This window comes from Triturus cristatus, chromosome 8 (assembly GCF_964204655.1).
Source record: "Triturus cristatus chromosome 8, aTriCri1.1, whole genome shotgun sequence".
Lineage (NCBI taxonomy): Eukaryota > Metazoa > Chordata > Amphibia > Caudata > Salamandridae > Triturus > Triturus cristatus.
Window position 1 is genome coordinate 987,475,627 of NC_140591.1, and position 14,097 is coordinate 987,489,723.

Below are 14,097 nucleotides of genomic sequence, written 5' to 3' on the forward strand. Positions count from 1 at the left end.
GTTTAGAGTTGAATCCCTCTGGTGGCAGCGCTCCATCTGTGCCTGCAGAAAGTAGGTTTTATTTTCCTAAAGATGTGATCAAAGATTACAGTAAGAATGAAGATATTAGCCAATGGTTTAAAGCGTATGAGTTAGCATTGTTGGCCCACAGGTTCCCTGAGAAAGATTGGGGAACGGGGTTGTGGAGCCGCTTTTCAAATGAAGAGAGAGATACCTTGTTGAGCATGCCTGAAGAGGAAAGGGCATCTTATACTCATATGAAAAATGCTTTAATGCTGAGATATGGCTTAACTCCAGAAAAGTACAGACAAACCTTTAGAGAATGTAAGAAGTTGCCTGGTACTACGTGGGTTGAATATGTGTCTTTTTTTTGCAGAGCCATGGATGGTTGGATAAAGGGTAGCAAGGTTGATAGTTATGATGCTCTTTATGATTTGTTTGCTTGGGAGCACTTGTCTAATAACTGTTTTCCAGAGCTACGCCAGCACCTTGTTGATAGCAAGATATCTAACCCTAGAAAACTTGCTGAGGAGGCGGACCGCTGGGTCAGTACCAGGGTCCACAAGGGTCCAGTGGGAGACTCAGCCAAAGGTGGGCAGGGTCCCCAGCAGAAGAGTGGGGGGGACAGGGGTAACCAGAGGGAGTTCCAGAAAGGGCTCCAAAGTAATCCCCAAGGGAACCAAGGGAAGGGTTCCCAGCCTCCCCCTGTAAAGAAGCCAGAGGTCCCGACAGGTAAACCTGTTCACAGGGGCCCCATGACCTGCTATGTTTGTAAGCAGGTGGGACACCGTTATTATGATTCCCAGTGTCCCATGAAGGATCCGAATGCACCGCCGCGTGCACCCCCTCGTCAGGTAGCGAGTGTAGCCCTGGGAGGGAATGAGATGGGTGCCCCTGGTGGGTGGGGTCCCGCAGAAATGTCCCTGGTCTCTTTAGGAGATGTGGAAATGGTCCCTCCAACCCCTCTGCCTAGTAACACTAAGAAATATAGGCAGTGGGTGACCATTAATGGCCATAGGGTGGAAGCTCTCAGAGACACCGGAGCAAGTGTGACAGCTGTCAAGTGTCACTTGGTGTCCAGAGAGCAGGTGGTCCCTCATGCATTCTACCCCGTTGTAGCTGCTGACAACTCACAGAGTCAGTGTGAGGTAGCTCAAGTTCCCTTTGAGTGGGGGGGGTCTCAGGTACTCTTCAGGTTGCTGTGAGGCCCGCCATGCCTGTTGATTGTCTCCTGGGCAATGATTTGGAGGACTCCCCTTGGGCTAAGGTGGAGAGAAAATCGCATCTGGAAATGTTGGGTCTGCCTGAGTGGGTGTGTGCGACCACCCGGTCCATGTCAGTTAGTAAGGGTGTTGATGGGGCCCTGGAGCCTGAAAGTATGGCCCAGGTCCCAACCGTGAAGAGAAGAGGCAGGGGGCGCGGGAAACCGTCCCCCATCGTTCCCGCGGTCCAGGAGGGAGCAGACCCTGAGGGGGATGCCCTGGAACCGACAGGAGAACAAGTGGCCAAACTGGGAGACCTGCCCGAGCTGACCCATTGGCAGTAGGATGGTGGTCCCTCCAGGGAGGAATTTTGTGCTGAGCAGAAAGTGTGCCCTTCTCTTGTTGGTATGAGGCAGCAGGCCTCAGCCCAAATGACAGGTGATCAGTCAGGATCACATTGGGTCTACTGGGAGAACGACCTCCTGTATAGCGAGCCTAAGGCTGCTGAGCCTGGGTCAGCCCGTGTGCTGGTGGTACCCCAGCGCTTCAGAGCCTTCCTACTGGGGTTGGCTCATGACGTTCCGTTAGCTGGACATCTAGGGCAGGACAAGACCTATGACAGGCTTGTCACCCATTTTTATTGGCCCCAGATGAGAAGGGATTCAGATATCCATTGTAGGACCTGTCAAACTTGCCAGGCAAGTGGGAAAAGCGGGCGGAAGCAGAAGGCTCCCCTCCAACCTTTTCCCGTCATCAGTACCCCCTTTGAGCGAGTGTGAATTGACATTGTGGGGCCACTGGACCCCAAGACAGCCATGGGCAACAGGTTTATCCTGGTCTTGGTGGACCATGCCACCCGGTTCCCGGAAGCCATCCCTCTCCGAACAGTGACGGCCCCCGTGGTGGGACGGGCACTGATGGGTGTTTTCTCCCGCATGGGGTTCCCCAGAGAGGTGGTGTCAGACCGGGGTACCAACTTCATTTCGAATTATATGAAGTCTCTGTGGAAGGAGTGTGGGGTAACCTACAAGTTTACCACTCCTTACCACCCTCAAGGTAATGGGCTGGTTGAGAGATTCAACCGGACCCTAAAAGGCATGATCATGGGTCTTGAAGAACCAATGAGGCGTAAATGGGACGTCCTCTTGCCATGCCTGCTGTTTGCTTACCGTGAGGTGCCACAGAAGTCTCTAGGGTTCAGCCCATTTGAGCTTTTGTATGGTCACCCGGTAAGAGGACCTTTGAGTCTGGTTAAAGAAGGCTGGGAGCAATCTCCCAGGAAACCTCCCCAGGATGTATATAGCTACATGCTGGCCTTTAGGAACCAGACTCGGCGCTTCAGAGATCTTGCTCAGGCAAATCTGGAGGCCAGCCAGGAAGAGATGAAGCGGTGGTACGATCAGAATGCCACTCTGGTTGAGCTTCAACCTGGTCAGAAAGTTTGGGTCATGGCACCTGTGGAACCTTGTGCGCTCAAGGACAGGTGGACTGGACCATTTGAGGTTGTGGAGAAAAAGAGCGATGTCACCTACTTGGTGGACTTGAAGTCTCCCAGGAACCCCTTAAGGGTCCTGCATGTCAACCGGTTAAAGCCCCACTTAGAAAGGTCCGAAGTGGGCATGCTCCTTGCCACAGATGCTGGGATGGAGGAGGAGAGTGAGCCTCTTCCTGACCTCCTGTGTGCAAAAGAAAAAGATGGGTCAGTGGATGGTGTTGTCCTCTCTGACACACTGACCCCTGAGCAGCAGCAAGATTGTCACCATCTGTTGGTACAATTCCCTGATCTGTTTTCCTTAATCCCTGGTGTCACTCAGTGGTGTGTCCATGATGTGGACACTAGGGACAGCACTCCTGTGAGGCACAAGGCCTACAGGGTGACTGAAAAGGTCAGAGCATATATCAAGGAGGAGGTCTCCAAGATGTTTGCCTTAGGGGTGGTTGAGTCCTCTAGCAGTCCTTGGGCCAGCCCAGTGGTCTTGGTCCCAAAGGCTGCGGTGCCTGGTGCTTCACCAGAACTTCAGTTCTGTGTGGATTACCGAGGACTCAATTCGGTCACCAAGACTGACGCGCACCCCATCCCCAGAGCTGATGAGCTCATCGATCGGTTGGGGGCTGCCCGGTACCTTAGTACGTTTGATCTAACGTCTGGGTACTGGCAGATCGCCTTGACTGATGGGGCAAAAGAGAGGTCTGCATTCTCCACACCAGATGGGCACTACCAGTTCCGTGTGATGCCCTTTGGGATGAAGAATGCCCCTGCCACATTCCAGAGGTTGGTTAACCAGGTATTGGCTGGGCTGGAAGATTTCAGCGCCGCCTACCTGGATGATATAGCAGTGTTCAGCGCCAGCTGGGAGGAACACTTGCGCCACCTCCAGGAAGTGTTGTTGGCCCTGCGCAGAGCAGGCCTCACAATCAAGGCTAGTAAGTGCCAGATTGGGCAGGGTTCAGTGGTGTACTTGGGGCACCAAGTAGGGAGCGGCAAGGTGGCCCCCCTGCAACCCAAGATAGATACCATCCTGGCTTGGGAACCGCCCAAAACCCAGACTCAGGTGAGAGCCTTCTTGGGTCTCACGGGTTACTACAGGAGGTTTGTCAAGGGGTATGGCAACATTGTGCACCCCTTGACCTCGCTGACTTCCAGGAAGCAGCCGAGACTTGTGATCTGGACTGACGCCTGTCAGAACGCCTTTGACACCCTGAAAACTGCAATGTGTACAGCACCGGTCCTCCAGGCACCCGACTTTTCAAAAGAATTCATTGTCCAGACAGACGCTTCAGAGCATGGTGTGGGGGCTGTTCTAGCACAGATGAATGAGGAGGGCCGAGACTTACCCGTAGCCTTCATCAGCCGGAGGTTACTTCCCAGGGAACAAAGGTGGAGTGCGATAGAGCGTGAGGCATTTGCTGTGGTCTGGGCGCTGAAGAAGCTAAGACCCTACCTGTTTGGGACTCACTTCCGGGTTCAGACAGACCACAGGCCCCACAGATGGTTAATGCAGATGAGGGGTGAGAACCCAAAGCTGTTGAGGCGGTCCATTTCCCTACAGGGGATGGACTTTACGGTGGAACACCGCCCTGGTACAGATCACGCCAATGCTGATCGTCTGTCCAGATTTTTCCGCCTTAGTGATGAGGACTCCCTGGGTGAAGGGTACTTCTCCCCACATTTCAGCTGGAGGGGACACGTGTTAGACCTGGCATCATTGGCATGAGTCTCTCCTCCATTTTTTTCTGTTTGCCTCCTCTGTTTACGATGTTTTTGCTGGTTTACTGCTTTGGGCACTGTGCCACTGCTGATCAGTGCCACAGTGCAAGTGCTCCCTATGTGAAATTGTTACATTGATTGGTGTTACCATGATTGGCTTGGTTGACTTACTGTTCAGTCCCTAGTCTAGTGCACTGCGGGTGCCAAGGGCATGTAAGTTAACTGCTGCTGGTGGGCTTGCAGCACTGGTTGTGCCACCCACAGAAGCAGCGTGTAAAAGGTGTCTCAGGCCTGCCACCGCAGCGCCTGCGTGCAGTCCCTGACTGCCATGTCGACTTGGCAAGGAAACCTACTTGCCAGTCTCTAAACCTTCACTTTGCCACATTTCAGACACCTCTATGGTAGGCCCTAGGGCAGGGTGCATTGTTGGTAAAAGGTAGGTCATGCCCTGATGTGTGTGGCATGACCTAATAGTGAATTACAGCCATTTTCGTTTTTCACTATTGAAGGGCTACCTGCCTCCCATAGGCCAGAATGGGCAGACGGATTATTAACTCCATTATAATCTATCTGACTCAGGGAGCATGGTAGCAGGTCGAGTTTAGTATCCCTGAACTCAGAATTTAATAACACACCCTTTAGGATGGATGGTTTTTAAATTCTATGTTTGAAAATAGCCCTTTTAGAAAGTGGCTATTTTCTTGTCCAACTATCCACCGGTCTCTGCTGGTTTGGTGTGGGTGTCAGGGGCTGGGTGGCTCCAGAGGTCTGAATGAGTCAGTGTGGGGTGAATGAGGCATTTACACATAGAGTGAGGGAAGAGTAGCCTGCCCTGCCTGACACAATACGGCTCCACCTCCTACTGGGCGACTGATAGCCCTGCTCCTGCCAGTGACAATACTGGCTCCGCCTCCTGCTGGGCGGCTGAGGACTCTGCCCTGCTCAGTGAATAGGCCAGGTGCCTCTGCCTGGCAACACCCACAACGAACCTGAGAAGGGGGGAATTTCCCTGCTTGGACAAAGGGAACAAAGGAGAAAAGGGGTATAAGAGAAGGACCCCTGAACCAAGAACTCGGATCACTTCTGACAAGGAAACCTGTACCAAGGACAAGAAGCCTGCTGATCTAAGGACTTGCCTCCCCTTTCTGCCAGAGTGCTGTTTTGCTGTGGAGGAACCTGAAAGCTGCTTCTTTATTTTTGCCAAGGAACAAGGAGAGAGGAACTTGGTGTGTACTCTCTGAACACTTGCTAGGAAATCTCCAAGGACTGGAAGAGTGCCAGTCTCCTGTTGAAGTCACAGGGCCAAAGGACTTCACCATCTACTGAATTGCTGAAGTGCTGGAAAGTGTTGTTTCCAGTACACAAGGGAAAATCTGCAGTCTCGACGCCGCCGACGCCGCCGAAACCAGCTCGACATCGTGAGTAACGGCTCCAGTGTCCCGAGCCTTCGACGCCGGCCGCCGGGCCCGATCGACGCCAGCAGCAACGCCAGTGAGCAGTGGGTATCGGCCCCGGCTCCAAGTGACCCCGTCTCGACGCCGGTATCGACGCCAGTGAGGAGTGAGTATCGGCTCCACCTCCAAGCGACCCCGTCCCGACGCCGCTGCTGATCGCATCGACTCGACGCCCTTCTCGACGCCGTGAGCGCTGCTCCGGCCCGACATCCCTCGACGCCGCTGCAGATCGACCCAACTCCGAGGCACGATCGACGCCGACATCTCGACGCCGTGGATCATCGTTGTCTTCGTTTCTCAAGGTACTGTACTTGTGGGGTCTGTTGCAACTCCAGGCTCGACGTAGCGCTCCTCGCGGTCGACGCCGAACCTTGGGAATCCTGTAGACTCGACGTTGTGTGACTCCTGTGGGGGTTACAGTGTTTCCAAAGAACTGTGCTCAGAAGAATACTTTGCTAAAGAACTATTTGCCAAGAAGAAACCTTACTTGAACTATTATTCTTCCTTCCAAAGAGTATTTATTAAGACTGTGGTATATTTTTGTCGTTATTTGGTCTTGTGCTAAGCCTTATATAAAAATACTATTTTTATAATAACTTCTGTGTCGTGTCCATCTGTAGTGTATTCACTTTATTACTGTATGTGGTCATAAATGCTTAACACACTGCCTCTGAGATAAGCCTGTCTGCTCTGCCAAGCTACCAAGGGGGTAGCAGGGGTTATCCGAGTGTGTAATCCCCTTTCCCTGACTAGAGTTGGTTGGTCCCTATTTGTCAGAAGTGTATACCTCTGCCAACTAGAGACCGCCGGTTCTAACAGTATGATGCTGGCATTAGTGATACAAATGATTCATCCAGTAGGGTAAGGTAATTCCTACACCCTGATACTCCACAAAATGAAAGAAATCAAGTAAAATGACATGCACATCCATCGCTAAAGTGAATACTGAGAAGACATCTAATCCAGACCTATTTCATATTTTTTGGGTGCGATCTCATATATTTGCCTCTTGAGCAGAGGGAATTACTTATGCACAAAGACCTCTATCCTGTTCCTTATCATGCATTATTTATCTTTCCTTGCTCACTTACAGCAAACTGGAACCCTTCACTAGAGGTTAAGAGTTCAATGGGTTACAAAAAAACACAAAAGAAACAAAATTGCAATGCCTAAAGATGTGCAATGTATTTGTCTGAGTTGGGACAAAGAGTTTTTACCAAGTTATGCAAATGATACCAGATGTTGCCCGCACCTCTAAGAGGTGGTGTTATGACTCCACAATGAACCAGTTACAACAGAGAAGGCTTTGATAATAGTACATTTAGCTTTGAATGTATGATGAGAAAGGGTAGGAGCACTTTGTATTGCATGCACGGGATCTATAAGAGTAGGTGAGAGTAATTGCATGCATGTTTTAATATGCCTGAGACTTTTATCTATTATAACAAAGTAGTGATTTACAGAGATATGTATGTGGGAAGAGAGTATGCTTTACATTACTATTTGGGTTGAATGGCTCCAGTTATTTAGCTTTAGTGTCCCCACAAATATATTATACATAACAATTGATCAATATCCACTTTTACAGTAAAACATAGACGCAGGGCTGAGGGTCATTTGTTCAGCAATGCTACGCCCAATAGTTGTAGCTTTAAACATAGTAAAGATAAGAAAGCAAGCCAAGTTGATTGAAAGATTGGCTAACGACATTGCTGCAGGCCTTTCTCACATTACTGAAGAAATGACTGCAGTGTCTTCAGATCTGATCACGGCCAAGGAGGTAGGACTATGTAAAGTGATAAGCACCTAGTGTTGCACTTTTATTCCAGATAATACCCTAAATGTGCAAGGTCTTATATCTACCATCTTGAAGGATTCGTAAGAAGAGCGAAAAATGAGCAAGCCAGAATTCTGGGAGAAGTTAGGGGACATGCACGGCAGTTGGGATAAATGGATTCTAGAACTCTCAGGGCCTTACTCATGGTTTTCCTTCAACTAATGTTATTAACATATGCAGGGCCTAACTTGTGTTCGATGTGCCTGAGTGAAGAACAGAACTGTAGCGGTTTCAAGGGACACAGCCCAGCGTTAGGAGACAGAGATGATTAAGAAATCTAAATGGGATATGAAGTTCTAAAATATGCTAGGCATTTGAATGATATTGAATGGTCAAGGTTGACAATGACACTCAGTGCCAAGAGGAGGGAATCGTGAGCGCCAAAGCTGAAAATGTTGAAACTTAGCCAACTTCATCTTCCTTTAATAACATAAACACAGTGCATGGCACTAAGGCATGCATTGGCTTCAGCAACTAACAATTAAATGACAGAGCTCACCTCCTGGAGGAATGGGAGGTCTAGGAAATTAGATATGATCTTCACACCTCATCCTTGAGGATGTATCCTTGGTGGGAACAATGCACTGTTTTGGTAATGGCATCTGTTGTACCAGGAAGGCGTTATTACACATCTAATGAATGCACAACTATCTTTACTGCTTTAAGTTAAACTGGTGAGTACATTTCCATTGCTGCGAGAAGGTATATGTATCTGTGTTTAAAGTTTTTGTTTGTTTAGGACACTTCAAAATCTCTATTAGTCTATTTACTCCAAAGACTTTGAATTTGACCTAGTTCACCTTGCGTCCTGAATAGACCCATAATTCAATAATACTCTCTCCAAGTTGGGACCAGAGTGGATTGGGTCACCAAGGTATATCATTTGATCATCACTATATAGCTACACATGTTCTTTCCTTTGCAAGCCCTGTCTGCTGCCCTTTGGATACCCTCTGTCTGTGACTCCAGGGCCAGTGTGAAGAGTATTGGTGAGAAAGGCCAGCCCTGCCAGATGTTGCATCCAACACCATACGGTGTTGACAATGCCCCATCAACCTTTTTTCTGGCTCTCGCTTTGTGGTATAAATGATAATAATAATAACCCGGTATTTGTAAAGCCAGAACTAATCACCCCTAAGGGTCTCAAGGCGTTGGGGGGCCGTTGGGGAAATTAAGCAAGCTATTGCCCAGAGTCACATGGTGCTGGGCTGAGCTGCTGCCGGAGTTCGGACCGTGAGCCCCGTGCTCCAGAGTCTGCCACCCTGGCTGCTGGGCCACACCTCTCCCACAATGGACTATTGAATGAATTACAGTGGTGAAATCGTTGGCTAGTACTTTGCCTAAGATTTTAGATTCTACATTAAATGAATACATCAGCCTGCAGGACACATAACTGTACAGAAATTTCTTGGCTTGCAGACAACACTAATTATGGCTTACTCCATTTCCTGTGGTAAACTAATTTGATAACATGGTAAATGTGCACCAGGGGATTGAAAAATGCATATATGGGTCCACAAATTAATACTGCTTTCAAAGCATAGTCAAACTGGGTTGCCAAGAAATACACAATTTTTCAAATATGGAGCTAGGATTAAAATTCAGGTCTTCTAAACACAAAACTCACATTTTATATACTACAGCTACTTTTACAGGTGGTTTCGTATCTTGTGCAACATCTTTTCAGCCAGTCCCAGTTCTTTCGCTTGCCCACTTCAGATGATGCTACCTGCAGTTGATAAATATAAAAGCAAAGATTCCAAAATGTAAATCACTATTGTTTAAAAAGTCAAGGCTGGCCCAAAGAGTCACATGTGACATCTCCAACCACAAATAGCTCATCTAATAAAGAAAACAAACCAGGATAGCCTGAACTCAAGGAATTGAGTCCGTTATGGTTTTGAAGTACTACTCCTCATCTTAGATGCTATTAAGTCAGAAAACTTTGACTTCGGACTAGAGAGTACAACACAGACCACTGGCACTCATATAGTGTGTAAAAGGCAGTTTTATTGAAGCAGGTGCATATCACAAACAGCACAAACATTTTACCCTAGGCAAATATGCCTCACAAAACTACCAACCTCACTAAACATCATATTTTCCTACCTTTTCCCACTCCCACCTCTAAGTGTGCCCTCTCCACCCTTACCCCAAGCAGACTGCCTGTCTCTGTATCTAACATTCTCCTTTCTGAACTTAATTTCTATATTAACAAACCTTGAACTGTCAACTTACCAACCCCCTTTTTCCAAACTGCTTCACCCACCACAACAACAATAAAACCAACTCAATCATGCAGAGCTGTTTGAAAAATACACAGACACTTCTCTAAAGCATAACACCTTACAACACTCCACCACCACCTTGCGCACCTGATACAACAAATGCAGCCCTCCTCACCAAAAAAAACCAGACAGTCTCGCCTTATTGAGGAGTGGGAATAAACTTTTCATACCTGCCTCGCCTTCTATGCTAACAGCCACTGTGTTGCAACACAAAATGATGTACGGCATCCCAAGTCTTACTTATTTGCCGCATGAGGCCACCCCTGCCTACCAACAACAGGCCAATTTGTCTACAGTCTTCTGGACTGAACTAACCCATCCAAAAAGACCAGGGGGCACACTCCCTCTGGTCACCTGCCCTTCATGCCCCCATTGGGCAGCAGGGTACAACAGAGACCACTGATACTCATTAAGTGTGGAAAAGACACTCATATAGTGTGCTGCTTTACTGAAGCAGGTACAAGTTACAAACATTTTACCCTAGGCAAATCTGCCTTTTAAAACCTAACTAAACATCATTCCCCGGCCTCTTCCCACCCCTAAGTGCCCCCCACCCTTACGTCAAGCAGACTGCCTGTCACCCTATCTGCTTTCCACCTTTGGCAATTGCCAACTTACCCCCCCCCCTTCCAAACAGCTTCACTCAACCCAACAACAATAAACCCAATTCAACCATGCTTTTCTGCCCCCCAAACTAAAAACAACTTGCACTTTCAACTGACTTTTAACTTAACCTCCACACGCTCACTCCCAGGGCTTCAGCCAATGCCTTCCTCATCTGCATCAAATAAAGCTCAATTTCCCATCTGTGATAAATGCACCCCCATAGCCACAATAGAAGTGGCTTCATTGTATTTCAAGCCTGGATGCACAGTCCTGTCCATGTCTTCTGCTCTGCAAATTTGTCTCATTTCTACGTTCTGTGCTGCCTTGTCAATAGATACTGGCCTCTCTGTCCCTCACCATTTCCTCCTAGGTATCAACTCAGTCTACAACACAAAAGTTCCACTCCATCCAGCCTTTATCTCCTTCAAGTCCCTCTTGATTTCTTTTTTTTTAAGTTAAATATTTGTATTAGATTTGAAAAGAAAAATAAAGATTACAGTCATCAAAAAGAAGGAAAAATGTTATCAAAATACATAGTTTAGAGGTGAATGGACAAAACAATAATATTAAGATAAAAAGTTATAAAATGTAATCTAATAGTGAAATCTAAAAAGATGAGCATAATACATATCTAACTATAATACATTTTATATTTATACAAGAAAAAGAGAGAAGAAAGAGAGAGGAAAGGAATAGAAGAAAAGAAGCTAGAAATTAAAGAAAAAGAAGGAAAGGTAAAAGAGAGATGTATAGAAATTATGAGCAAGATGAGTGCAAAGACAAAAAAATAGTGAGAAGTAACCAGTGTAAATCAGATTAAATTTTCTGAGATGACGATGAAGGAGAAACAGTAGATATTCTATGCTCATGACAAATAAGATCACACCATGATAACAAACATATTTTAGAATTGTCTTGCAACAAGTAAGTATAACCTTAAAAGCAAGTGCAATAAAAAGATCGAATAACATCGGTTTCGGGGAATGGTCATGAAAATAATCAGACATTGTTCCAAAAAAAACATTTTGAATTGATTGTGAAATGTTAAATTGAAATATCGTTGAGCATTTAGACCAAATAGATTTCCAAAAATTTAAAACATTAGGACAATCGTATATTAAATGAATTACCGTACCATTAGAGGAAAGACAGGACCAACATAAAGGCTTAGTAGAAGAGTTAATTTTATGAATACAAGTAGGTGTAAAAACAGCATTATTATACACAGCAAATAAAGATTGAGTAATATTGGCAGCTGTGGAGGTAATTACATTGTTATGCTATCATTAATCCCATTGTTCAACAGAGAGCAACACAGGAAGGTCTTGCTCCCATGTCAATTCAATAGAGGATTTGAGTATACCAGAAATAGCAGCGGATAAAAGCTTATATATGAGGGATGCTTTAAGATTGGAATCATAAGCAATAATATATAGCGGTGCCAAGGGAATAAGCGGAGAACAGTCAGGAAGAAAGCTATTGGTTAGTAAAAAAGACTGAAGTACTTGTGATAGTTGAGACTATTGGGGTAAGCAAGAGCTGGGTAAATTATAGCGTTCTTGTAGTGTAGTAAAAGGGAGAACAGAATTTTGGGAGATTAATTGATGAACATATAGGATACCCTTTTCTTTCCAATGTTTAAAATAGAATGACTTTTGAGGAAACTTAATACATTTATTATACCAAATAGAGATGGCAAGAAAAGCTTGATAAAAATCAGAGCCATGGTTGAACAGCGAATGTATTAAATGTTTGGAATATTTTAAAATAGGGTTTTTAGAAATAAATGTACAATTAGTCATAAAGATAAAGTCATGAAAAGAAAATTCATGTAATAAAGAACGTTCAAAGTTGATCCATCTAGGTATTGGGGAGTCTTGATATTTTCTGGTCAAAGCATAAATCTGTTGAGTTAAAAAAGCAGTATAATATTACTTAAAATTTGGAAAGCGTACAACACCTTCATTTTTAGGTTTAGTTAATTTAGCTAAGGCAATACGAGCATTCTTCTAATTCCAGAGAAATTTGGGACAAAGGGAATACATTTGTGAAAAGTAATAATTGGAAATTTTGAAGGGTAGCATAGAAAGTAGAAAAAGGACATGAGGTAAAATCATCATTTCAATAGTGTCCAATCTACCCCACCAGGATAAATGAAGAGGGGACCAAGTAGAAAATAAGCTTTGGGTTTTAAGTTTTAGAGCATTAAAATTGTGAGTGTGGGAAATAGTGGACGAGAACCAGACACCCAGGAATTTAATCTTGGTAGGACACCACATAAAATTGGTATTATAAAACATAAACTGCTAGCATAAAGAATTTAATGGTAAAATCTTAGTTTTAGAGAAGTTTAATTTAGAACCAAATATTTTAGAATATAAATCAATCTCCTGCAAAAAGGGAGGTTAGGAGGTCAGGGGATTAGATAGACAAACCAAAACATCGTCTGCATAAACAGAGAGTTTGGTTTCAAGAGAGTTGTGTTGAAAACCTTCTATAGAAGGATTACAAGGAATACGTTCAACAAAAGGTTCTAGACAAAGAAGAAACAGTAGAGGCGAAATGGGCCAACATTGTCTAGTGCTTCTATGTAAGTTGAAATAAGGGGAAAAACATCCATTGAAAAAACACAAGCATGTGGTTCTGAATATAGTAGACTGATAAAGAAATAGATTTAGAGCCATAACCAAACCAATGAAGAGTTTTAAACATAAATTGCCAAATTATACGATCAAATGCTTTTTCAATACCAAGAGATAATACGGCGAGAGGGGAGGGATATTTCTTTCCTAATGTAAGAATAGTAGAGAACATCCTAGCATTATCTGAGGCAAGTCTGCCTTTAATAAAACCAGACTGATCAGGTTTAATAAGAAGGGAAATTACATCTTCTAGTCTATAAGCAAGAATTTTTGCAAAACTTTTACAGTCATAGGTAATTAATGAAATTGAACGGTAATTTTTACAGAGGGCATGATCTTTATCAGGTTTAGGAATGATATCAATAAGAGCATCTAAAAAAGAGCCTTTAGGTTTAGATTTCAATAAAAAGAAGGAAGGAGTTCAAGTAAATTAGGAGCAAAAATAAATTAAAAAGAAGGGATAAGTTCAATAGAAAAACCATCAGAGTCAGGACCTTTGGCTTTCTTTAAAGATTTAATAGCATCCAAAATCTCCTGGAGAGTTATATATTTTTCAAGAGTAGCCACAATTTTCAGTATAGAGGGAGGATTAGGAAGATCGCTAAAAAATGCTTGGGTATTACATTCAGAAGGATGAGTATCTTCTGTATACAATGATTCATAATAGGATTGAAAGGCGTTAATAATATCAGAGTCAGAATATAAAATAGTGTTTGTATGGTCATTTTGAAACGGTCCAATATTTTTTTTCCCGATGTAACTTTCAGATGATTGACTAATATTTTACCGGCTTTGTTGTGACCCCCATGATATTTGGATTTAATTTTGAGGAGGGTGTTACATGCATCAACAGTAGCCAG